General features: G+C 42.4%; 1 long non-coding RNA gene across 2 annotated transcripts in view; it reads left to right on the top strand.

Annotated features, from left to right (window-relative positions):
• LOC138428402 (uncharacterized) overlaps positions 1–27,589 on the top strand; it is a 136,139-nt gene that overhangs the window by 18,237 nt on the left and 90,313 nt on the right. For both annotated transcript variants that reach the window (XR_011252431.1, XR_011252430.1), the window contains exon 2: positions 15,986–16,112. This is a non-coding gene — a long non-coding RNA (uncharacterized lncRNA). The remainder of the gene's footprint in view (positions 1–15,985; positions 16,113–27,589) is intronic.

The raw sequence follows: 27,589 nt of genomic DNA, 5'->3' as shown, positions 1-27,589 counted from the left end.
CTTTCTAAGGCCCACTTGACTTCACATTCCAGGATGTCTGGCTCTAGATGAGTGATCACACCATTATGACTATCTGGGTTGTGAAGATCCTTTTTGTACAGTTCTTCCGTGTATTCTTGCCATGTCTTCTTAATATCTTCTGCTTCTGTTAGGTCCATACCATTTCTGTCCTTTATTGAGCCCATCTTGGCATGAAATGCTCCCTTGGTATCTCTAATTTTCTTGAAGAGATCTAGTCTTTCCCATTCTGTTGTTTTCTTCTATTACTTTGCATTGATCACTGAAGAAGGCTTTCTTATCTCTTCTTGGGTTAGAGTGTCTCAAATATTGGGCTGGTTTTATTTCTATCATAAGGGTAAGTTTGCCAGATTTAGCAAATAAAAATATATGCAACATTTGAGATTTACTTATACTGGGAAATAACTTGTTTAACTGAAATTCAAATTTAACTGGACATCTTGTGTTTTTATCTGACAGCCCTATCTGGAAATAAAGAAAAAACTCCTAAAGTTTAACAGAAGCTCAACTAGTTGCTTTTATTTATCTCACTTAGTTGTCTTAACAGCAGTTATGCAGTTTTAAAACTTTTAGAAAATGTTTTCTATAAATGTATCATTTTATTTATAGGTGAAGACATGGAAGCTTAGAAAGTTCATACTCTCAGTGCCAAGACTGGAGCCCAGAAATTAAACTCCAGAGCAGGGGATAGATGAATAAAAATGTTTGTGATTTTCTTTTTAATACTTGTGGGTTCCTTTGGGTTCCTTTTGTTGGTGCTATGTTATTTCCTCATCTTGAAAGGGCGGGGGAACACTGCCTTTTGTGTATGCTTCTGTATCTTAAAGAGAACTCTGGACTTTAAGCAAAAACTCTAGGTGGAAGATCAAACTCCTATACTGAAACAGAGTACAATTTGCAAAATGCTGGAGTCAGGTGAGCAGGATGGCCCGGAAGGAGGTAACTTCTCAGCGTCTGAGCAGATGGGATGCCGAGTCCAATCACGGGGTGTCTTCTTTAATTTCCTCCCTGCCACTGGCAAGTCTTTGGTTTTAGTAAGTATTCTTCAATCCCCACCAGCCTGAGCCAACAAAAGCTAAGTCATGTTGGCCAGAATGGTAGGGAAAAAACTGTTCTCACATCTTTATTTCAAGACATTGTTTGGAGTGGATATTGCCTCTTCTTTCGTTTTCTTCTTTCCTTGCTTTTCGGGGGATGAAGAGTCCTCCCTGTGGTTCTTTGTACCATACTTTCTTTCTGTGATCACCCACTGCTCAGGTGACCTCCAAGAACTCCATCTCATCCCCCTCTAATGGTTTGGTGAAGTGTGTGTCTGGAATGCCGTTTCTGCCCTTTGCAGACACTGAGACTAGGCTTAGCCTTCAGACTTCTCCAGGTCTCTTTCTCTGTGTTGGCTTGAACCATGGACGGAAGGACTTCCTCCCTAGGAACCTGCTTCTGACCCCACAGCATCCGCTTACAGCTCCCACCATGGTGCTGCCTGTGTTTGGGATGCTTCCAGGGCGTAATCAATTCTGTCCCCTGCGATTTGGTTTTCAGGGACTGTTCTTCCTCTAAAAGTCACAGGAGCTTAGGCTGAAACCCTTAACTTTGAACCCAGTCCTGTGGAAAACAGTACCTTCTGCTCCATTTTAATCGAAGTGAAGTTCTTAAGCATGTACCTTTGCAGAGGGACTTTGCCTCTGCTTTTGAAGTATGCGTTCTCCTAGAGCAGGCTCATTGGAGATGGCCCTGATGCCAGGAAAGATTGAAGGCAAAAGGAGAAGGAGGCAGCAAAGGAAGAGAAGGTTAGACAGCATCACCGACTCGGTGGATGTGAGCTTGAGCAAACTCCGGGAGTTGGTGATGGACAGGGAAGCCTGGCATGCTGCAGTCCATGGGGTAGCGGAGAGTCAGACATGACTTAGCGACTGAACAACAGCAATTCTCCTAGTTCCCATGAGACTCTCAATCCCAAAGTTTTCAGTCTTGGAGCTTCTTGAGGATCATCTTACCTTTGGCATAAAGTACTAGTTTTCCACTTTCCTTTTATCCTACAGGAAAGGCAAATTCTGATTCCTAAGGCCTTAAAACATTGTTCTCCAAAGGCCCTGCAATCGGAGAGCATAGAATTTTGAAAACAACCTTTTTTTTTTTTTATTTTAGAGGGTATTAAAGTGTAAAGCAGGAGAATAGTGTCATGCAAGTGATTGATTTCAAGTGTGTACCCAATCAATTACATTTTTTTCCCTCTCCCACAAAGCATTTTCATTTGAATTGAGTTTTTCAGCTAAATCATCACTTCATGGACTGGCAATTAGGATTAGTTTCTTCTTTTCTAATCAAGTCCTTCCAACCACAGAAGATATTGTGCATAGTGTCTAAATTATAGATTTCTCTCATTTGTTACATGTGGAGTAGAATGGTCCATTCACCAAATGTTTACTCAGTACCCACTGAGCGCTCTGCTTGATCTGGGGTGTTTGACAAATGGGAAAGCTCTTTGAGCTTTCTAAAATGATTTAGGAGTGATGTGCAGAATAAAACTTAAAGTGAGAGCAAGCTGAGTTCGTCCTGCGTCTGGAGAGGTTCACCATCAGATTAAAGCAACCTAGCATGCCCTCACCCATCACAGGAGACTGCGTGGGTGGAACCAGACCTGACCCTGGTACCAGTGGAAACAGTCGGGACCACTCAGATTCACAGAGTCATCGGACTTCACTTGGAGGAGATTTAAAACCGCTTTATCAGAACTGCACTCTCGGGAGGTGGGGAGCAGAACTTCACAGGCCAGCATGAGCTGGGAGTGTCAGAGCCAGATCGAGGTTTCAGCCAGAACTTGGAGTGTTTCCTGGTTATTGGCTTCTCCGATACTTTTCTGTTCAAATGTTTAACAACCAACACTTGCTGATTCCTTATGTCTGCACCTGACTTTGGACTCGTAGGGATGCAGAAACCCAATCCTTGCCTTTTCCCTCCCTGCTCAATGGTTAGAATTTGGTTTTGTAATTAGATTGGTTATATTAAAGAGATAGGCAAGGAACTTTTGGTCAAGTAAGATGACCAAAGTACTTACAAATAAAATAAGTATTTGACTTTCAAAATAATTTCTCTGAAACTATTTATCTCACATCTACTTTTAATATTATTAAGTAATTATTAATATTAGTAATAATAGTAATAATTTAAAGTAATTATTCCCATTAATCCTAATACCTGGGGTTAATTTATTCATGATCACCTATAGTTTCAAGTCATTTTTTTTAAAAGTATGCTTAATATCTGGCTTATTTTGAATGATCCTAAAAAATTCTTTTGAACTTGAATAGAACTGATCTGACCGCTTGAAACATACTAGAAAATGGATAGTTTCTGAACATGGGACATACATTTAATTTGTACAATGTGTTATTTTAAAAAAGTGATTACAAATAAAATAGCCAAATGAAGGTGAGCTTTGGAGTAACTGCATGTCCGCAACACTTGGTGCAACACTTACCAAGCATTTATTGAGTTCTTACTTTCAAATGATAAATGAGATAAAGCCCTAGTAAGGAAAAGCCATGAGACAAGAGAACATTTCCCAGAGCTGATTTCCTACGTTCATTTTGCCAGGTGTTAGTAAATCTTGGTCAGAAAAGGTACTTGCTGGCTAAGTACGCTTGAACGATGCTGAGCTAAACAGATGTGTGGTTTTCCTGTGAGGCGCCTTCGCGTGTTTTAAAATAGTCCCATCGTGTCTGTGTGTCGGTATATCTCTCTGGACGAGGATTCTGTAGCACACGCTAAAGCAAACGTGAAAAAGATGAAGGAGTCGCTGGAGAGGGAAAGGGGGGATGGGCAGGGAGAGGGGCAGAGGCATACTGACGGTGGAGCCCGAAGGATGGTCTAGGGGCCAGGCCCGCACAGCCATCCAGTCCCGCTGCCTGTGAAACGAGCCCCATTACTCGATCCCGTAGGGCCGGGCTCCTTACTGTCATGGTGTCCATGTACTATATAATCATCTATTATGCGTAATGAAATATGATCCCCTTGTCTCACTCCCCTTCCCAACCACCTGTACACATGCCTTGCTCTTGTCGTTGTTCAGCTGCTAAGTCATGTCCTAGTCTTTTGCGACCCCACGGACTACAGCCTGCCAGGGTCCTTCATGCACAGGATTCTCCAGGCAAGAGTACTGGAGTGGGTTGCCAGTTCCTTCTCCAGGGCATCTTCCTGACCCAGGGATCGAACTCCTGTCTCTCCTGCATTGACAGACGAATTCTTTACCACTGAGCCACCAGGGGAGCGTGTCTTGCTCTACCCTACCGTGATCAGGGCCAGCCAAGTGGGAATTGTTCCCTTGGAATCCAGTGTACTTAGTACTGAATAATAATAAGTTATATCACCTAAATAAATTTATTATCTAAATGTTCTAATTTGGTACTATTTTCAAATTCATTCATGTATCCAATAACATTATCTTTTATTTCTCCGAACAGTCCCTACCATGAAGTAGGTATTGTTTTTATTATCCTGTTTTGATGAAGATAGTATGTTTCTTATTCTCTTGAGGGAAATGATTGACATTTTAGGCAGAAGGAGTCTTCATTTTGAGGATATTGCAGCTGGTTAGAAGCTCTGGTCCCTAGGCAGTAAGTGTCCGAGTTTAATCAAAACCACGTTTAAGTTTTTTTTTTTTTTTTCCTCAAATGCTCCCTGGAGGGGTGAATACAGGCCCCAGGTGAGAGTCCAGGATCTGCAGAGAGTATGTGACTGAGCTGGAATTCCAGTCTGTGTTCTGACTACATAGCCCATTGCTTTCCTACGAGCATGGAAATGTGCTTCTTGCTACCAGACAGTCTCCTAAAGATAACAACTGGAGCTGGGCTGTGCCTGAAGCTTACCGTTGAATGGACGGGTGGTTGAATAAGCATAAACAAGCAGCCATAGAGGCCAGGGACCAATTAACAAAATTGAAAGGTAGAGTATTAGTTAAAATTCCTTTTATAAATGCCACTTAAAGTTGATTTTGGATTCAGGATATCCTTTTAAAAATCTTATCTATTGCAGAGACTGTAATTTGAATTAAAAACTACAGAGTCCACTCATTTACTATTAATGTCTTACTCTTTTAAACTTCTTTATTTTCTACTGGAGTATAGCTGACTAACAATGCTGTGATCACTTCAGGTGGACGGCAAAGGGGCTCAGCCATGCGTGTACACGTGCCCATTCTCCCCCAAACCCCCTCCCATCCAGGCTGCCACATAACACTGAGTTCCCTGTGCCATACAGTGAGATCTTATTGCTTATCCATTTTAAATATCGCAGTGTGTACAGGTTCCTCCCAAACTCCCTAACTATCCTTTCCCCTATTCTTCCCTCCTGGGAACCATGCGTTTTTCTCTAAGTCTGTGAGTCTGTTTGTGTTTTGTAAATAAATTCATCTGCGTCATGTCTTTTTAGATTCTTATAAGGGATTACCCTAAGATATTTCTCCTCTGTCCGACTTCACTCGGTATGACAATACTTTTGTATGAATAGATGGGAAAGTATAGAAATCAGATCTGTTATTTTCTCCTTTCTTTCTCTCTTCAAATAACATCTGTCCTGTATTTTCTATGTACTAGTTATTGAGAAGCATGAAAATACATTAAGGAGAGTGAAATGTAGTTGAGAACTAGTAAAGATTCTGAAAAATTATCCCGAGTCTCATTAAAGATTTTAGAAAGTCATGAGCATCATTTTAAAATCTTCCATTTTCTAGTCGTTTCATTTCTATGAGTTGTTGAAATATCAAAAACGTACCGTTTGAATTTATGTGGAATTACAGCACACTGTCTTCTCTCCTTCAGTAGCAACACATAAAGCTTCATAGGTACTGTGAACGGCACTGCCGGCCTTCCATCGTCCTACCCATCTAAAGACATCGGCTGTCCTGCATATCTTTGGTATGTGTAGCTATTTAAGACAGCTCTCCTGGCCAAGAATACAGATCATTTGCAAACTAGGAGCAAATTGATACATGATATCATGGCATAGCAGCAGATTTCACAAGAAAAAAACCTGCCAACAGGGAAAGAAATTTTATGGAGGAAAGCTCATAGACAGAGCTGGAGGAAAACAGCTAGGGGTACGTCTGCACACAGCATCTTAATGTTGTCATTTTATTTTCAGGGCGGTTACTCTAATACAGACTTGTCAGGTATAAAATGATGTCTCATCTTACTATTCAAGTTACATTTTAAATTCTAGCTCCTCATGAAATGATTCTTTTTGGCACTTATCTCAGTCATGGATTTGAACAGTGTTGATTCAGCAGCCTTTAGAGAGCACTGAGTTTACTGTGCATCTTGTCTTTCCCCTTTTTTTATTGAGGTAATATTGATTTGTAACATTGCATAAGTTCCATGTGCACAGCGTTTTATTTCTGCGTCTGTGGTGTAGAAGGCTGCTCACCCCCCAGCCCTGGTCTCCGTCACCATGCAGTTGACCCCTTTGCCCTTTCTCCTCTGGTAACCCCTACTCTGTTCTCTCTGTATTTGTCTGGTTTGGTTTGTCCACTTATTTTGGTTTATTGTTTCTTTCCTATATTCTACATATGAGTAAAATCATATGGTGTTTGTCTGTCTCTGACTTACAGCGTAACACCTAGTTCTGCCCATGTTGTTGCAAATGGCGAGATTTAATCATCTTAATGACTAAGTCATATTTGTGTGTGTGTGTGTGTGTGTGGTGTGTATCTTCTTTATCTCGAAGTTTTGGCTGCTTGTGCCCTTCTGTTTAGGATAGAAGAGCTCCTCTGCCTCCCTTGTGAGGCAGGCCTGGTGTTCATGTGATGGCTCAGCTTTTGCTCATCTGGGAAAGTCTGATTCTCCTTTGTATCTGAGTGACAACTTTGCTGGATAGGGTATTCCTGGGTGACAGTGCTTATCTTTCAGTATTTTCAGAATGGCATTGCACATCCTCCTGGCCTGTAGAGTTTCAGGTGGGAAATCTGCTGAGAGCCTAATGGGCTTCCTTTGTAGATGACTGGCCTTTTCCCAGGATGCCTTTCAGATTTCTTTGTCATTGACTTTTGGGCATTTTAATATGTGTGTTGCAGAAGGTCTTCTTGAATGGAGGTAATTAGCTGTTCTTTTAGCTCCGCGGACTTACATGTTCAGTTTCTTCCCCAGGTTCGGGGAATTCTCAGCTATGATTTCTTTAAGCTCTCTGCTTCTTCTCTCGCTCTTCTTTTGGAATACCCGTTACCCTTATGGACCACTCCGTTTCCAGTGCTTCCTGAGGCATTTCTCATCTCATTTACTGAGTTTTTCAGCTCCGGAATTTCTGTTCGCCTCTTTCTTAGAACTTCTCTTTGGTGAGGGATTCCTTTTATTCATCAGTTTTACTCCCGAGCTTATTGAGCTGCCCTCCTGAGTTTTCTTGTAGCTCACTGAATTTCTTCATGATGGCTATTTTTGCGTTCTCTGTCAGTTAGGTCACCATATTCCATGACTTTGGGTTTGGTTTCTGGAGACTTGTTGTGGTCTTCTGCAGGAGTGTTACTGCGGTTCTTCAGGGTTCTTGTTGGCATGTCCCATCGGTGGGTGCAGAAGCCTCGATAGGCTGGACGTCAGCGGCCTGCCTTCTGTTTTCCAGTAGGTGGTGGTACAGCACAAGTTTTGGGTTCGTTTTTGTTTGTTTTCCTACTTGGCTTCACTCTGGTTGTGTTTGCAGTAGACACTTCCTTCTCCACCTTCTTGATAAGAGGTGTGGCTTGGACTGCAAGGAGATCCAACCAGTCCATCCTAAAGGAGATCAGTCCTGAATATTCATTGGAAGGACTGATGTTGAAGCTGAAACTCCAATACTTTGACCACCTGATGTGAAGAACTGACTCACTGGAAAAGACCCTCATGCTGGGAAAGACTGAAGGCGGGAGGAGAAGGGGATGACAGAGGATGAGATGGTTGGATGGCATCACTGGACTCAATGGATGTGAGTTTGAGCAAGCTCTGAGAGTTGGTGATGGACAGGGAGGCCTGGTGTGCTGCAGTCCATGGGGTCGCAAAGAGTCGGACACAGCTGAGCGACTGAACTGAACTGATGGGCAGACGTACAGGGTCTTAAATTAACGGATAAAAGTTTAACTTAATTTTTATTCTCTTACTGTCTGAACCAAAGTTATTGACATAAGAATTCTGAGACTGAGATAGTAGACTACACAATACTTATTAACCACCAGCTTGCTTTGCATTGAAACGGTGTGTTTAAATCCTGATTAGAAGTCTAAGATTCAGTAATAACATAATCTTCAGACACCACGATGTAGACTGGATTTTCAGCCTGTTGTGCTGTGAAGGTTGTGTGTCATTTCTAATGTTCTCCCAAGTTCTTCAGGGCTCAGTAATCTGAAAAAACAGAAGCAAGATTACAACATGAACTGTGCAAATTCAGAGATACTTAAAGTATTCTGTCCAGGGTAGTCTCTACCAGTGAATTTCTATTCTAAAAATTCAGAATTCAAAACTGTAAATTTTATTGCATGCTCTGCATCTGAATTCATAGTTGAAAAAAAAGTCTTAGTGCCGTCTATCCATGTTGCAGATTAAAATGCTGTGACTGGGGATTGTCATTAAACTCAGTTTGCAAAGTAGAGCCTAGGATATAATGTGACAAATTAGGATATGATCACAGAACCAGCATACAGGTAAAAAAAAAAAAGTGGTACCTGAAAGACCAAGGTACAGAGAAGAGAAGAGCGGGAGAGTCCCGAGGAGACGCGGTTCTCCGCGCAGCCGGCTGGGGGCCCACGTCGTCGAGGCGCAGCAGGCCGCCGGCTCCCCTCCACGCCGGCATGCTTGGCGGCCGGAGCAGGTTTTCTCCCGGCTCGGAGGCCCTCGGCCTTTCACCCTTGCGGTCCTCAGTTCCTGGAATGCTCGCCCTCAGATCTCCGCTGAGCGGCTCCTCCTCGCAGCGCACTGCCGCCACTGTTTGGTCGCTAAGTCATGTCTGACTCTCTTGTCTGACAGGCTCCGCTGTCGTGAGACTTGGCAGGCAGGAGTACTAGAGTGCGCTGCCATTTCCATATTTCAGTTCCAGCATCACTTGCTCAGGGCCGCCTGCCTTGATCCCCTGTGTAAAGCGGTCACAGTCCCATCTGTTGTGTCGTTTTCTGGGCTGTACCTGTTTAATTACCTTATGGCGCCTACTGGTTTCCTAATCACGCTCACTCATTGCTGCTGCTAAGTCACCCCGACTCTGTGCGACCCCATAGACGGCAACCCACCAGGCACCTCCGTCCCTGGGACTCTCCAGGCAAGAATACCGGAGTGGGTTGCCATTGCATTAGTTTACTTTTTTTTCTTTTAATCAAGTCTGGGTTGGTCAAAACATAATCTCCATGAAGGCAGAGATTTGCCTTGTGTATACGGTAGCCTCCCTGTCTAGACAGTGAAGGTACTTAATAAATACCTGTTAAATAAATAAATGTTCTAACATGAAAAATACTAGTGATAAAAATATTAGCAAGAGGATGTGTTTTGTATTTCCATCATTTAAAAAACAGCCTACATAGCTTTCAAAGATGTCTCTATTAATGTTTGCATAGGAAAAAGTTGGGAGTAAAACAAGCATGCCAAAATATTTACAGGTTTTTTTTCTTAAAGAACAGAAATTTTATTATAGTCTATATATTTATAGGATCAATAATAATTAGCCAGCTAGGTAACAAGCATTAATTATATGGTAAAATGAAAATTAAAGAGAATACAGATGTTCTAAAGAGTCTCGGGTAGAAATTGTACAAACACCTGCCCAGCTGAAGTAGAAATGGTTAGTAAACTGTTCGTCCTTTGATTGTGATTCAGAGGCTGAGGGAGAATAAGTTTTTCCTTGTGGTTTGATTAAGTGGAGAGAACAAAAGAACAGCACCTTGCATATGGAGCCAGAAAACTGTCTGGCTAATAAGTAGCCTAGAACACCGACAGCAAAAAAGAAGACTTGTATTTGTCCTGCTGTTTAATTAGGGAGAGTAGTGTACAGGGGATAATGGAGTGTGCATTTCCAAAAGTCAGAAGAGACTGAGAAATGCCTGAAAGAGCATTTGATTGTGACCTTGCCTGCTGTCCTGCAGGACACTCAGGGGCCTTACAACGCTCAGCAGGTACTCAGGGCCTTTGGATCAGGTCTGTCTTCGGGCCTTTGTTCTTTCATCCCAGACGTGGCTCCTGCCCCCTTCCTCTTCCTGTGTTTGCCTCACTCTAGTGATACCTCTTGGTCCTGTGGTTTCTCCTCACAGGTTTCTTTGAGGGCTGTTTGTGTGACACACTTTTGCAGACCCCACCACACCAGTGCAACACTTGCCCTACGATACACATCACATGAATATTCATTACCTAAGTGACTTTTTCATCAGGTATGCAGATTTGAACCAAATGTCACTGACTGTGCATGATAAGACGATGAGTGTGTATTAGTAATACAAATGCCTCGTCACAAGTGTTTTTCGAGACCTGTATTTTTTTATTAACTTTTATTGGAATGTAGAGTTAATTCACACTGTTGTGTTCATTTCCGCTTTACAGAAAAGTGAATCCATATTTTTCATTTTACACTGTCAATTTTAATAAAAACAGTATATTCCAAACATTTTCCAGTTTTTCTTCTTGACAAAAAACCACCTCAGTTCCTTTTAAATCCTTGATTTTTCTAATTCTTAGACCAATGACCATAGAATTCTCCATCACTGAGGATTTTCAGGTCAGTGAACAACTGGGACATAGGTAATGAATATATAGATTTTTTTTGGTAAGATTTTTTTTTTTTGAGAAATGTATCTGGATACTTAAATGGAAAGACTTCATCATACCTATAATATAGGTTTCCTAAGCTCAGCAAGTAGCAACTTATAGAACTCTTCAAGGTCAAAAGCCTATTGTGTAGGGTTCTGTAATTTAATAGGCATGGTCATATCAAAGAAGCATAAAGTAAGAGTGGCCAGGTTCATTTGCATTCCTAGGTCATTATTCTCAGACATATGATTATTATTAATAGTAGATCTGATAAAACTTCAGAAAGGAAAATATAAAAAATCAGAATTTTATTAAGAGCCTAATTCATGGGCATCTAAGTTCCGTGGTCTATTGTCTATACATACATAAGTTAGAGGAGGGTATAAAAATTCTGTATAGTAACTCACAAGACTTTCTTAAAGAAAGAAAAATGAAGAAACATTGAAAAGCTAAAATTACATAATTGCCACAATGGACTTTAGTTTTTCATTTTACAGTCTAATATAGCCTCTTCCTGAATCTTAGTTTAGTTATGATCAATATGTTCCTCTCAGTGAATGTTTTGATCGGTAAGTTATAAAATGCTAAAACAGGAAAAGTTATAGGCAACTATATCATCTGTAAATAACTATTTTACCACTATTTAAACAATACTTAATATTTCTTCCTGCTGTTTCTTGAATCATATATATTGGCTAAAACTGCAGATATAATGTCGAATAGATAGGGTAGAAGTAGGCATTTTTTTCCTGTTGTTTTTTTTTTCTTCTTTTAAGGCAATTGTTTCTAATGCTTTAACAACAGTCTGGCTTTAGAAGTTTATTTCAATTCCCAGTTTTCTAGGATACTGAGTCATAAATGATTATTTAATTTTATCACAGTTTTCTTCATCTATTGAAAAATCATCTGGGTTTTGCAAATTTATTCTGTTAATGTGGTAAATTAAACTAACAGTCATTAAAATCTTATTTTTAAGATAAATCCTACCCTCTGCAACTGTGTTTTCTGTATATTGTTAAATTTGGTTTGTAAATATTTTGCATCAGTAGTTATAAGGGTAATGGGCTTATAAATTTTCTAGTGTCTCAGAAAAGAAACCCCTGGCTCTGTGCACAAGCTCTCTGAGGACAGGGTGAGGCCACGCACAGGCCTCTGCTTGTAGGTCCCTTTCCTTAAGGAAAGGAAGCCCCACCCCAGCACCAGATCCTTTTTGCCGCTTCCTGGGCGGCACACAGAGGGGAGGGAGAAGCATGGCTCAGTGCCCAGGACATTCCGCCATCCAGGCCGAACCAGGGAAGGCTTGTCACAGGGGAAACCTGTGCTTACCCACTCGCCGAGGGCACGTCCTCTGGCAGAGCTGTCAGTATCTGTCACACGCGTTTCCCCAGGAAGGAGGAACAGCAGCTGATACTCTCACAGGACTCAGTACGCATCAATATTCATTCTAAGTGATTTACATACATTAACTCACTTTAGTCCTTGTAATAATCAAGTGCAAATCTAGAAAATGAAATACCTGGGTATCAGGCTAGCAATTGGATTTTTAAATGGAAGATGAATTTGAGGTGAGCAAGACCAACCTCCGAAGGGATAGCGCGACACAGAGTCCCAGAGAAGTCAAGCCCCGAGCAAGCTGCGGTCCTCTCTCCAAGGCTGGGGAAGAACGCTGTCCGTCAGGGATCAAGCCTGTGGTCCCTGGATAGTGACTCATCCATTCAAAGACACGGAAATGGATGTCTTGCCCTGGTATACTTTTGAACTCACTTTTGAACGGAATAATCTCACCTTTAGTAAGTGAGAGGGGTACTAGTATAGCTGGTGAGTGGTAGCCTGGGTTTATCTATACTCTGCGCTTTACGTGTGCGTACCTGATTAGCAGAGCGCAGAAAGGGGCATGGAGATGGAGCTGCTACAACAATCTCAGTCAGTCTCACCGATCCCCTGCTATCTCAGGCCAAAATGCCCCCTTTCTGCACTCTGCTAATCAAGTATGCACACATAAAACGCAGTGTATGGATAAAGCCAGCTACTGCTCACCAGCTAAACTAGTACAAAATTTGTACTTCTCACTTACTAAAGGTGAGATTATTCCATTTACTCCTCTTGAGTTCAAAATTATACTTTGCAAGGCAAGACATTAGCTGAAGCTGATGATTCCTAAGTAGGGTTTTTAAGATACAGCATAAAAGCATAAAATAATGCCATAATGGAGCCTCTTCTTCTAATCCTCTCTCAAGTTTTTCCTTGGATTCTTAGCCTAATTCAAGAGCTAAAATGCCAGTTGTGTGTGAATCAAGTCGAGGAAGAACTGAATTTCCTGCCTTCCTGAAAAAAAAAAAAAAGATTATAAAATATTACTTGAGAGGTTGGTCTTGCTCACCTCAAATTTATCTTCCAAGTCAAAAATCTAATTTCCAGCTTTATATACAGTTATTTCATCTTCTAGAATTCATTCCTAATTGTTACAAGGACTAAATGAGCCAATATATGTAAATCACTTAGACTGAGTCCTATTAAAGTAATCAGTTCAGGTCAGTCACTCAGTCGTGTCTGACTCTTTGAAACCCCATGAACCATAGCACGCCAGGACTCCCTGTCCATCACCAACTCCCAGAGTGCACCCAACCCATGTCCATTGTGTCGATGATGTTATCCAACCATCTCATCCTCTGTCATCCTCTTCTCCTGCCCTCAATCTTTCCCAGCATCAGGGAATTTTCAAATGAGTCAGCTCTCTGCATCAGGTGGCCAAAGTACTGGAGTTTCAGCTTCAACATCAGTCCTTCCAATGATCACCCAGGACTGATCTCCTTTAGGATGGACTGGTTGGATCTCCTTGCAGTCCAAGGGACTCTCAAGAGTCTTCTCCAACACCACAGTTCAAAAGCATCAATTCTTCAGTGCTCAGCTTTTTTTATTGTTCAACTCTCACATCCATACATGACTACTGGAAAAACCATAGCCTTGACTAGATGGACCTTTGTTGGCAAAGTAATGTCTCTGCTTTTTAATATGCTGTCTAGATTGGTCATAACCTTCCTTCCAAGGAGTAAGCATCTTTTAATTTCATGGCTGCAGTCACCATCTGCAGTGATTTTGGAGCCCCCAAAAATAGTCAGCCGCTGCTTCCACTGTTTCTCCATCTATTTCCCATGAAGTGATGGGACCAGATGCCATGATCTTAAGTTTTCTGAATGTTGAGCTTTAAGCCAATTTTTTCACTCTCACTTTCATCAAGAGGCTCTTTAGTTCTTCACTTTCTGCCATAAGGGTCTACACATGGACATCAACAAATGGTCAGCACCGAAATCAGATTGATTATATTCTCTGCAGCCAAAGATGGAGAAGCTCTACACAGTCAGCAAAAACAAAACTGGGAGCTTACTGTGGCTCAGATCATGAACTCCTTATTGCCAAATTCAGACATAAATTGAAGAAAGTAGGGAAAACCACTAGACCATTCAGGTATGACCTAAATCAAATCCCTTATGATTATACAGTGGAAGTGAGAAATAGATTTAAGGGCCTAGATCTGATAGATAGAGTGCCTGATGAACTATGGAATGAGGTTCATGACATTGTACAGGAGACAGGGATCAAGACCATTCCCAAGAAAAAGAAATGCAAATAAAGCAAAATGGCTGTCTGGGGAGGCCTTACAAATAGCTGTGAAAAGAAGAGAGGCGAAAAACAAAGGAGAAAAGGAAAGATATAAGCATCTGAATGCAGAGTTCCAAAGAATAGCAAGGAGAGATAAGAAAGCCTTCCTCAGTGATCAGTGCAAAGAAATAGAGGAAAACAATAGAATGGGAAAGACTAGAGATCTCTTCAAGAAAATTAGAGCTACTAAGGGGAAATTTCATGCAAAGACGGGCTCAATAAAGGACAGAAATTGTATGGACCTAACAGAAGCAGAAGATATTAAGAAGAGGTGGCAATACACAGAAGAACTGTACAAAAAAGATCTCCATGACCCAGATAATCACGATGATGTGATCACTCATCTAGAGCCAGACATCCTGGAATGAGAAGTCAAGTGGGCTTTAGAAAGCATCACTATGAACAAAGCTAGTGGAGGTGATGGAATTCCAGTTAAGCTATTTCAAAACCTAAAAGATGATGCTGTGAAAGTGCTGCACTCAATATGCCAGCAAGTTTGGAAAACTCAGCAGTGACCACAGGACTGGAAAAGGTCAGTTTCCATTCCAATCCCAAAGAAAGGTAATGCCAAAGAATGCTCAAACTACCACACAATTGCTCTCATCTCACATGCTAGTAAAGTAATGCTCAAAATTTTCCAAGCCAGGCTTCAGCAATACATGAACCATGAACTTCCAGATGTTCAAGCTGGATTTAGAAAAGGCAGAGGAACCTGAGATAAAATTGCCAACATCCACTGAGATAAAATTGCCAACATCCACTGGATCATCGAAAAAGCAAGAGAGTTCCAGAAAAACATCTATTTCTGCTTTATTGAGTATACCAAAGCCTTTGACTGTGTGGATCACAATAAACTGTGGAAAATTCTGAAAGAGATGGGCATAGCAGACCACCTAACCTGCCTCTTGAGAAACCTATATGCATGTCAGGAAGCAACAGTTAGAACTGGGCATGGAACAACAGACTGGTTCCAAATAGGAAAAGGAGTACGTCAAGGCTGTATATTGTCACCCTGCTTATTTAACTTATGTTAAAGTATTACTGTTGTTATTATCCAGGGGATGTGAGGAAAAAACTGAGGTGGTATTTTTGGAGGTCAGCAAATCAGCATAGTGACTGCACTGAACACAGCGTGGTCAAAATTCTTTAAAAGTGCTTCGTGTTTGGGAAATTATGCGCTGTTACTGTCTATAATGGATTTCATCTTGTAGTTCACAGAGTGAGGTATACTAATGCTTTGATTCATAAAACAGTTTTCTCATTTGGGCTCTAAACAGAATTACACATCTGGAGTCTATCAATTTTTCTATTTTTCTTTTTCTATATGGTCATGACTTCCTTCTTCCTTTCTTGAGACTTTTAGGATCATGTGAGCATTTTTCCCTGTTTTAGATGGCACATTTATAAAATTGTGAAGAAAGCAGGAATCATTAAATCTCCAGACTGAAAGAAAGGATTTCTTAACTTCTGAGACAAATTTTTGTAGTTTGAAAGTTTGAGAAATGCTTTGCGAAGAAGCATCCAAATTTTATAACTGATTTCATCTTCTTTACTTACTATAACAACAGTCAGGAAAAAAACCAATGCAAGGTTCGCCAAGCAGGATCATCAGAACTCTGCCCTCTGCCTCTCCTCCCAAGGCCTCCAGTGAATCTCAAGCCCCAGCAGCGCAGCTTCGTTACTGCCACTCAGCAGGTAAGTCCTCTGCCCAATGAAATGAAAAGCAAAGAATGAAAAGAAATCAATGTCTTATTTTTCTTGACATCAGCATTTTCCGTGGAAAAAAATTAGCAGTTTATGATACAGTGTTCCAATGCTTCCGAAGTTAGCAGCTTCAGATTTTGGTGAAATGAACCATCTTGGGAAATTACTTAATAATTATGTAAACTTGGACACCTATAAAAATTGAAATTTGTAAATCTGGACTTGGGGGCTGGGCTGTAGATTAGAAATGCTGGCAAATACATGATTGTTGTTATTTTTTTTTCTACCTTTTCTTCGGTATTTCATACTATTTTGTAATACAGGCAAGTCAGGTGTTAACCACCAGGCTGTGCCAGTCACGTCCTTTTGACTTAAGTGAAAATGACTGAGCTCACATTTTACCAAAAAACCAGAAACCAAAGTCTCTTTCAGAAGTCTTGGATATTTTGGAACTGTTACCTTTTGTTTTTTTTCTTCTTTCTCCTTTTTTAATTGAAATATATTTGATCTACAATGTTGTGTAAGTTTCTGGCACAGCAAAGTGATTCACGTATAGTTCAGTTCAGTCGCTCAGTCGTGTCCAACTCTTTGCAACCCCATGAATCGCAGCACGCCAGGCCTCCCTGTCCATCACCAACTCCCAGAGTTCACTCAAAGTCACGACAGAAACATGGATGTATTCTTTTTCAGACTCTTTTCCATTTTCGGTTATTATTACAAGACGAGGAGCATAGTTCTGTGCTACGTAGTCTGTGCTGTTTATCTGCGTATATATGGTAGTGTTCAGTTCAGTTCAGTCGCTCAGTCATGTTCGACTCTTTGCAGCCCCATGAATCGCAGCACGCCAGGCCTCCCTGTCCATCACCAACTCCCGGAGTTCACTCAGACTCACGTCCATCGAGTCCGTGATGCCATCCGCTTACTCCTTGGAAGAAAAGTTATGACCAACCTAGATAGTATATTCAAAAGCAGAGACATTACTTTGCAGACTAAGGTCCGTCTAGTCAAGGCTATGGTTTTTCCTGAGGTCATGTATGGATGTGAGAGTTGGACTGTGAAGAAGGCTGAGCACTGAGGAATTGATGCTTTTGAACTGTGGTGTTGGAGAAGACTCTTGAGAGTCCCTTGGACTGCAAGGAGATCCAACCAGTCCATTCTGAAGGAGATCAACCCTAGGATTTCTTTGAAAGGAATGATGCTAAAGCTGAAGCTCCAGTACTGTGGCCACCTCATGTGAAGAGTTGACTCACTGGAAAAGACTCTGATGCTGGGAGGGATTGGGGGCAGGAGGAGAAGGGGACGACCGAGTATAGTAGTGTGTATCTGTTAAACCCAAGCTCCACCTTTTTTTCCTCATTGCCTTGGCCGTGCTTTCTCTTTGCCTGAGGGCTTGTGTATTGTAGAAGTTTCCTCTTTAGTCCCACCCATCACCCAGATTCTCCCATCGTCTGAAAGAGAACGCACACTGAACTCTGTCGTGGTTTTTAATAACATTTAGGGCTGAGGTGGGTGATGTAGACACAGAACTTTATGCAACAAGCAAGTCACCATCGGATAGGAGATGCACAGCTAGGGAAGTCATTTGGCCATCCTCCCAGATCGTCTCGGTAGGCAGGGCTCCGGTTTCTGCCCGTCTTGCTAGGTTCTTCCTTTTTTTCTCCCCCTTCCCTCCCTCCCTTCATATCTTCCTCTGAAGCTCCTGGAAGAAGCTCATTATAGTCCATCAGTTTTCCTTGTGTTCATTTGTTTCCCTTCTAGATGGCTCATTGTTACCTTTCTTTTTCAAACTTGAAAAATCATTCATGGTTTCATTTAAGTAAAGAGCCATCATCTTAGAGGTAAGTAGCATCCCTAACTTCTCCAGCTGGTTTCAGCTCTGAGTGACAGTTTAGCTCTCGTCCACAGAAAATTTAGAGTAGAAATTTACATTCATTCAAAGTGAATAATTTTACATTAATCAGTCTTGAGTTTCAGCAATCCTGACCAATGTGAGGCCTGTTTGGGTGATAAAAATCTTCCCAGTTTTAAAGATGAGAAAATTTAGGGACACGGAAGTTGTCATTTGTGCAAAATCACAAGGCCACCGAGTAAAGGAACCGGACTTTCGTCTCGGGTCTTTTGCTTCATAACATCACACCAATTGACACTGATATACAGTAGTAGGGAGGCTGTGTGTAGAAACTCCAAGGTAATAATTGGAAATTGTAGACTTGTTATAAAGTCTGAAGTATTGGCTTTAAGTAGGGCAATGGGAAATTTTACAGAAAGGTCAGAGAAAAACCAGACAACTATTAACCCACTGGATATTGGAACCCGTAGAAACCAGAAGATGTGATCAGATTAATAAGTGGCTAAGCTATGATTAGGCTTCTGACAGCGGCTGCAAGGCACCTTTGTACCATGGCATTAACTCAGAAAGGTTATGATTGTAGCTGAAAAATATTATAGCTCCCCTTGTTTCATTTGTGAAACCACCCATTAATTCAACTAAACTCTCAAAGGACCTGCTTTTGTCTTTTTTTTGTCTGCAATATCTTTAGGTTTCACAACTGTATAAAAATATTGCTTCATATAATATGGCTCCTAAAAATACTCCTTAAAAATTTAGTGTTGGGATGAAAATATCCTGTCATTGTGATTACTTAGTGCCAACTTAATTCATACGTGTTGGGTCAAATTTACACAGTATAGTCGGGCAGGAAACAGGTACTTCTGTCTGATCTCATTCCTGCTTAGGAGTTTTCATTTATATGGAAGCAGGAATGGGCGTGTCCAGCAGGGGAGATAAACTCGTGAGTGAAGGTAGCTCAGTTCTTCCACTCGAGGTCTCTTTCAGAGCGCGCTGGGTGCATGTTCGGTCACGTCCGACTCTTTGCATCCATCCTCATGAACTGCAGCCCAGCAGGCTTCTCTGTCCGTGGGACCTTCCAGGCAGGAGTACTGGAGTGGGCTAGCATTTCCTTGTCCACTCTTGCACATTAATTCAGTGCTGCTTGAATAAACAGGTCATTCAGATTCTCGTTCAGGTCAGTTTCTTCCCTCTCTTCTTCCTTCCCAGGGAGGTCGTGCGTCTCCTCGCGGCACTGCTGGGAAGGAGGGCGCTTCTCCAGGGGAGCGGTCTTGTCCTGCTTGTCTCTGCTCAGGCCTCGGACCTCACCGCCGGAGGTGGCTGGTCCCGGGCCCTGCTCTCAGAGCAGAGAGGAGCGTGACTGTTGTTCTGGGGATTCAAACCAGGCCCCACCTCGGCTCTCAGCAACAGTGCAGAGCCGCTCGGGCTGTGGGAGACTCCCAGAGGACTGCTGGCTTGACCATCACCTCCTCACCGGGCTGGGGGCTCCCTTCACCCTGCGGGGAGATCATTCTGCACGGGCATTTCTTTGCGTCTTGGAGCACGGCGCGGACGCTCTGGGGCTGCAAGGGCATTTCCAGAGCGTCTGTGAACTGACCTGCCTCAGTCGCCAGCGGAGCTGCTCTCCCCCTCGGAGCAAAGAGCAGCCGCCGGCCTCCTGTTAGGAAAGGGCCGGCTTCCTTGCGTTGTGTGTAGTTGTTAGCTTTGCTCTGTGTTGCCCTGTGGGACCGGAGCTTGGAGAATGAGAAATACTAAAACTGCGTTACTGCTGTGGCCGGGACTCAGAAACTCTCCTTCAGCCCCGTCCCAGGAGTCCGGGGTATTCTGGTGTCTAGGAAGCAGTGGGCATCGCACTTACTGGCTCCCAAGTAAGGAAGAATCTCGGCACCTTCTGAGTTCTGAGCACACCCCTCATGGAAGAGACGCCTTGGCAGACACACAGCCAGGACCTTCAACTTTCTTCTGAATTTAACCTGGGAGGGGACACAGGGAATGTTGGTTGCCCTTTCTACACCAGCACGGTTGGAGGAACTGCCTCCAGCCCCCTCCTTGCCTGAAGATGCCACAGCATCATTTCCGATCCACCATGAGTGGCTTCCCTGGGTTGGCACAGGGCAGCGGTGAGAGTCTCACCTGAAGATCCAGGGAGAAGTTTCTGGCTCACTGATTAATCTCTATTATTGATTTATTAAAAGGAAGCTTTGTCATTTAGAAACTCCCTTTTTCCTTTCCAAAAAGTCTATTTTATCAAGACAGCAGCATAACTTTGCCTCCGGATGCTATGTTGTAAGTCAAAATCTATAGCTGACTCGAGCTGCGTGCATTCTTGTTCAAAGGATTCCAGTTCTCCTTGAGGCTATGAGTAACCCTCGCTGGCTAGGGGGAAAGAAACCTTGATAACATTTCAAAAATATTTTTCCTGTAGCATGTATACCTGTTTGCAAAGACAGATTAAACACATGCAGGCTTTCGTAACAAGGCTTGGCGCATGAGAAAGAGTAACTGACAAATCGAAAGTGCACACTTATTACAAACCCTTCAAGCTGTTGCGACTTCAGTTCTGCTGATATAAATAAGTTAGATATAGGTTAATAGACTCAGAAAACTATTAGTTCACTGGTACTGAAAATGAATACCACTAATCTTACCATTAAAATCAACAAAACCAAACAGAACAATTGTGGGACAAGAATTGTCATTATTTCCCCAGAAAAGAAAAATCTTGGTAATGAGCTATTATATTTTTGCACGTAGAGGTTCACTTTAAGAGGAAACAGATGTAACTGTGGTCTAACCGCAGCATATGCACCACGGGTTCATCTCAGAGCAGCTTGAAATCAGAAAACCCTCAGGGTGTTCTCAGCATCTGGAGTGGTTAGTACAGGGAGGGACTCAAGAAGTGAAGAAAAGCTGCTCCTCAGTTTGGACACTGAAACCTACTTAAAGGACCTTGCAGAATGTTTTGCCTGGAAATATCTATATCTGTCTGTGTTTATGTCTGTTTATCTGTATTATTCACTAGGCAGATATGTTAAACATTTTACAATTTACCTTGAAATTAGATAATCACTTTGAAGATAAATTAATAGATTAGAAATCTTTTTTTTTACATTTTTAACTGAAGTATAGTTGATTTACAATGTTCTGTTAATTTCAGGCATTTGGCAAAGTGATTCTGTTATAGGTGCATATATACACATATATATGTCATTTAGATGTTTTTCATTCTTAGCTATTGCAAGATATTGAATGTAGTTACTCGTTTTATGCTGTAAGTAGGTCCTTATTGTTTATTTTATATGCAGTGGTGAGGATCTGTTAATCCCTAGCTCCTAATTTAGCCCTTCCTTCCCTCTTCCCTCTTTGGTAATGATTAGCTTGTTTTCAATGTTTGTGAATCTATCTCTGTTTCATAAATTTTGTCATTTTCATAGATTCCACATATGAGCAATACCATGATATTTGTCTTTGTCTGACTTAGTATGATAGACTCTAGGTCCATCCATGTTGCTGAAGATGGCATTATTTCCTTCTTCTATGGCCAAGTACTATTCCATTTTGTGTGCGTGTACACACACACACACACACACACACACCCCACGTCTTTACCCACCCCTCTGTCAGCGGTCACTCAGGTTACTATAAACAGTGCTGCTATGCAAATCAGGCTGCCTGGATCCTTTCAGATTAGACTTTTCATCTATTCCAGAAAAAGTCAACTATTTCAAACAATAAGGTTTACCCTTCTATGGGTACTCTAATATAATATTAATACTTAAGTAAACAAGAATTATCTTACAATGATCTTAAAGCATTATTTTTAGCAAGTTAAAATCTAACAAGTGTATAAACATAGTAAATGAGAGGGTTGAGCCAGTCTCAGTTTTCCTCAAGCTCTGATAAGCTATGAATTTGTGGCACTGCAGAATAGAAACAATTTTTGTATCTTCCCCGTTGGATAAAATTAGTTTTAAGTGCCACTGGTAATTAATTTTATCTAGAACTTGGTGCCCCTACTTCTAGAATTTTGTCCAAATATTTGGACTAAAATCCCTTTGGAATTTTTTCTTATTATGTAGATACTGTTAAATTCATTTTGAAATAGTATATCGACCTGAAACTTGAAAGGTTGTAAATATCTATGATTTACATAGAATACCTTTCAACCCAAGAAGAGAACGTTCGTCTGTCACTAAAGCCGAGGTCTAACATTGGGAAACTTTGCCTGTTTCTCGATTGGTCACCCCATGTCTTGGCCTTTCTCTATCTCTTCCATTTCCTGTTCTCGGAAGCTAGAGGCATGTTTGTGTTTTCTGGGTTCCCGGGGTTTCCCATTGGATTAGTCTGCTTGCCTTAGCAAGATGCCACAGGCCGACTGCTTTGGACAGCCGCTGCTCCTTTTCTCACGGTTCTGGATGCTGCTGGTCCGGGATCCAGGGGCTGCAGGCTGCTTTCCAGTGGGAACTCTTCCTGGCTTGCAGATGGCCACATTCTCCCTGTTCTCACGCGGCCTTTCCTCAGGTCTCCCCTTCCCGGGAGAGAAAGAGAGCACATGCCAGCAAGTAAGGGAGCAAGCACTCTGGCATCTTTTCCTCTTCTCATAAGAGCCAGTCCTATTGTATTAGGGCCTCACCGGTAGGACCTCAGTTAATCTTCAGTTCAGTCGCTCAGTCGTGTCCCACTCTTTGTGACCCCATGGACTGCAGCACGCCAGGCCTCCCTGTCCATCACCAACTCGCAGAGCTTGCTCAAACTCACATCCATCAAGTCGGTGATGCCATCCAACCATCTCATCTTCTGTCATCCCCTTCTCCCACCTTCAATCTTTCCCAGCATGAGGGTCTTTTCCAATGAGTCAGTTCTTTGCATCAGGTGGCTAAAGTATTGGAGTTTCAGCTTCAACATCAGTCCTTCTATTAAATATTCAGGACTGATTTCCTTTAGGATGGACTGGTTGTATCTTCTTGCAGGCCAAGGGACTCTCAAGAGTCTTCTCCAACACCACAGTTCAAAAGCATCAATTCTTCAGTGCTCAACTTTCTTTATAGTCCAACTCTCACATCCATACATGACTCCTGGAAAAACCATAGGTTTGACTAGATGGACCTTTGTTGGCAAAGTAATGTCTCTGCTTTTTAATATGCTTTCTAGGTTGGTCATAAAAGGGTCTTTTAATTTCATGGCTGCAATCACCATCTGCAGTGATTTTGGAGCCCCCCAAAATAAATTCTCTGTTTCCCATCTATTTGCCATGAAGTGATGGGACCAGATGCCATGATCTTAAGTTTTCTGAATGTTGAGCTTTAAGCCAACTTTTTCATTCTCCTCCTTCACTTTCATCAAGAGGCTCTTTAGCTTCTCTTCACTTTCTGCCATAAGGGTGGTCTCATCTGCGTATCTGAGGTTATTGATGTTTCTCCCAACAGTCTTGATTCCAGCTTGTCCTTCTTCCAGCCCAGCGTTTTGCATGATGTACTCTGTATTTAATCTTAATTATCCCCAAAATGCCCCATCTCCAAACACAGTCACAGGAGGAGTAGGGCTTCAACAAAGGAATTTTGTGGAACATGATTCAGGCCTGACCATCCGTCAGTACACCCTGCTCACGCTCCAGTTCACCTCTTTGGCCTTCATCCTGCCTCCAGACATGCCTGTCATCCTTCTCAGGACTCTTCTTTCTGCTCATGGAATGAGCAAGGTTTTAGTGACAACTAGTGGGTCAAAACACTGCAGCCTAAGATCATATATTTGTATTTAAAAAGGAATCTTCTGCAAACGTTACTTTATTCCAAGTTAAGTAAGGTAAATATTGATACAGGTGGTGATTTTAGCAGCACCTGAGTGAAAGACATAAAGACTTCCAATGCCGCACCATCTGTGTCATTCTGCTGCTGCTGCTACTGCTGCTAAGTCGCTTCAGTCGTGTCTGACTCTGTGCGACCCCGTAGGTGGCAGCCCACCAGGCTTACCCGTCCCTGGGATTCTCCAGGCAAGAGCACTGGAGTGGGCTGCCATTTCCTTCTCCATTCTGTCAGAGGCTGCCTAACAGGGGTTGACTGCCAGCAAGTCAGTATGCCCACATTCAAAAGAGGAATTACAAACAGAATATCTCCAGTTAATTGGTCCTTAATGAAAAGCAGACAGCACCTCGGTTATTCTAATTCAGTCTCAAGAAATTCTAGTCAAAGATGTTGTCAAGATAGTTGAATCCGAAGATTTAAACATAAAGTTTCAAAGCCACGTGAAGGAAGACTTTTCTTGACCCGGTGACCTGGATGAGGGGAACTTGAAAAGTTGCTCCCATCGGACTAAGAATTGGTTTTCATTGAAATGGAGGATCTTGGAATTTTCTGGCATCTGACATCAAAGGATGCTTTGAACCTTTGTTGTTCTTGCTACTGATTCGCAGAGATCGCCTTTGAAATGGTAGTGTCCTGGTTTCCTTGAAATTGTATACCAGTACTACTGCTGGGGAGAAAAAATTTTCTCTCTCCATCTTAGCTGTTTCTGGCTGATCTAACAATTTTTAAACTGACACAAGCCAGTTTAACAGGAGAAAATCAAATTTTTATTTTGTGTGTTTGGGAAGCCCAAAGTGATGGGGCTTGGAGAAGCGACCAAAGCAGGCAGCTTTTACCTTTTAGACTATATATATATACACATATATATTTATATTTGTGAAGAACGGACAGGCCGTCAGGGCTTGGGGTAATAAATCAGTGAAGAAGCACCAAGATCTGTTTATACAGTCTTTGGGACACTAGGTTTTCTGCGTCTGTGTCAAGGATGCCTTCTACCCTCTTGATACAGGGAGGGTGCCTTTCCCGTGGGAGATTTGCTTCTTGCTTTCAGGGAGACAAAGAACAGTCAGTGTGTCCTTCCTGTGCGGCTGTTACTTCAGGAGTTTTAATTAAAAATAAACAATATGCTACCTTGGTGTATTTGGGGGCAACCTGCCCTAAGTCCCAACACTACTAATTCTCTGATTAGGGCTTTGTTAAAAATTAATAATCATCAGCTTTCAACTCTGCCTGTGGACTGATGCAGAATTGTCATCTTTGCCCTTGGAAAAGTATTGTATTAAGCTTAGAGTTATGAAGTCCCACATTTGTCAAAAGGGCTCCCTTTTCCCTCAGAATCCAGAAACACGTTCACCACAGAGGAATCTTTTTGTTCAATTTACAAACACTTTGGCTAAGCAGGTAACAATACCTGTGATTGGAGACACACACAGCATATTTCTTAAAATCAAAGCCAACAGGAACGTCTTATTTGGAAGAAGAACACAGCGGCTGTTACTTGCCAGCATCCAGAGGGTCTGTCTGTGTCCCTGTGTGGCCACGCACCGTAATCACACTGCTGTCTCCTGTGCAGAGCCTCGTCCTTGTCCCGGGAGACCTGTGATTACTGTTGTACTTTATGAATCCCAGGAACCAAATGGAAACAGATAACTCCCAAACAAAAGGAAAATTTCCGTATAATCAATACATTATCTGAGACACTCAGGAAGAACTTGATGACTTGGCTTAGGTCACTGGGGAGATTTTAAGGAGACAATATATTTACCTAGGGACTTTGAGAGCTGGATTATGTTGGGGTCAAAGGAGAGCAAGGGAAGGTTCTCTGTGACTTAGAACACTCAGGGGACTCTGTCCTACACCATGTCTATAGGGGAGCATCCTCACTGCTTTAGAAAATTCACATCAGTCATCACAAGAATGTATTCGGGTTAAGTCTGTATCTTTGATATGGAAAAAAAGCTCAAGCTTCCATGAGAACGTTCTTGTTTACTGAGATAAAGATCAGTATCACTCATTTGCTGAGATAAGTATCACTAATATCTACCAACTCTTTGTGCACCCACAGGTCACTCTGCTAATCTTGTAGATCAGAGGAATAAAGGGAATTTGGGGGAATGAAAAGCAACATCCCTAGGCACCCTTGCAAACGGCAGACTCCTCCCATTCCTCCGGCAGAGTCCTAACAGTGTGGCGAGAAGCCTGTTCCAGGCACTGTTTACCTGGAGGACTCCTGCCTGAGAAGGGCTTCCGCTCTAATAACGTGCCTCTGCTGGAGTTCTTTCTGCAGTCGCTTTAATCCTGACCCAGTGGTTCCATTTGCTGCGGTGCGCAAGGGCATTCGTACAGAGAGGCGCATATACTGCCAATCAGCGCAAGGCACTGCGTCTGGACATTTCAAAAACACAAAAACCTGGCTTCCGACCTCGGCTGGGACGCCGGAGGGGTGTGTGCGCGGTGAGCGGTTTATTTACACATCTTAATCCGTTCTCCTGACACGATGGCCTCCTCCTGTGTTGAAACTCAACCACAGATACGGCGTAGAGCTTATTTATTTGTTGACCTGCATCTCAGCTCTTTCCCAGATTTCCCTGGAAACGTTCATCCTAAGTTTCTACAGGCGTGATGGGTGCTCCAGGCTGTGTGCTTCAGCCGCCTTTGTCGAAACAGGCATTTCCATTGTGGTCGGAAAATATATTAAAAGATCATACTTGTTGGACAGTTTTTTACACAGTAATAATTTTTTTCAAATGTAGCTTTACATCGGTTCCTGTTCAGAGAAAGGAGATTTATTCCATTTATGTATAAATAACATCATCTAAGCCCTTGAGTATATAGGGTATATCAGGATGCTCTCGGCTATAATTCACAGAATGTCTGACTGCACTGACTTACACTGTGTGGGTTGATGATTTTCTCACGTAACAAGTCCAGAGGTGAGTGATGTTTAGTCTTTTTCAGTGTTTTTTATTGTTCGGTGGCCAACCTGTGTCTGACTCTTTTTTGGGTCTGGTCTGTTTTAGGCTCTTTTTTCATCTGTTTCAGGCATTCAGTAACGTCATCTAGGACCCGGTTTCCTTCCATCTGGAGACTCTATTATCCCCTGTAAGTCAGGCTAAAGGACAGGGTTCAAAGGCCAGAGTGGGAAGTCGCATCAAGGAGGGAGGCAGACGCGTGCCTTCTCCTCGGCACAGAGGGAAGTCTCTTGGGAAAGCCCCCTCTCATCACGTCCCGTATGTTTCGTTGACCATCATTGATCATCGTCTATCGCTTGCTGAAGACAAGGGCAGGTATCCTCCCCTTTCTCTGGTTCTGACCCTGGCGCTGGGCGGCGCCCTGCTCTGGCTCCCGGCAGCCCATCTCTCACTGATGGCGCGTCCTCCTCCGCGTGGTCTTTTGCTCAGTGAGACCCAGGCTGCGGTCCACCGTCTGGAGGAAAGAAGGGCATTCTTTAGAGCTACTCTGTTTACGAAGAGCAAGACCATCCACACAAGACTCATATTCTCTGTGTCTCCAGTCCTCTTCGAGAAGACCATTTAATTCTTTGTATCTCTGAAAATGCCATGGGATTCACCATTGTGGATTGATTACCCCCTTTGTTCCGGGAAGTCAAGCGGGAAACAGCTTCTTGGCAACATACCCGATGGGTTTCCTTCTGATTTCTTGTCCTGTTTGTTCATTAAAGTTTCTCAGCCTCTTCTTTCCTGTCTGTCCTTTAAATACAACTGGCCTGTGGGCTTCTTTGTCCTGTGACATAACTTCTCACGCTGCTCATCTGCCCTGTGCAATCTCATCTGGTCTCTTGGCTGCAGGCATAGCCT

Source organism: Ovis canadensis, chromosome 23 (genome assembly GCF_042477335.2).
Source record: "Ovis canadensis isolate MfBH-ARS-UI-01 breed Bighorn chromosome 23, ARS-UI_OviCan_v2, whole genome shotgun sequence".
In the NCBI taxonomy this organism is placed as follows: domain Eukaryota; kingdom Metazoa; phylum Chordata; class Mammalia; order Artiodactyla; family Bovidae; genus Ovis; species Ovis canadensis.
This window is presented reverse-complemented; position numbering and strand designations above follow the sequence as displayed.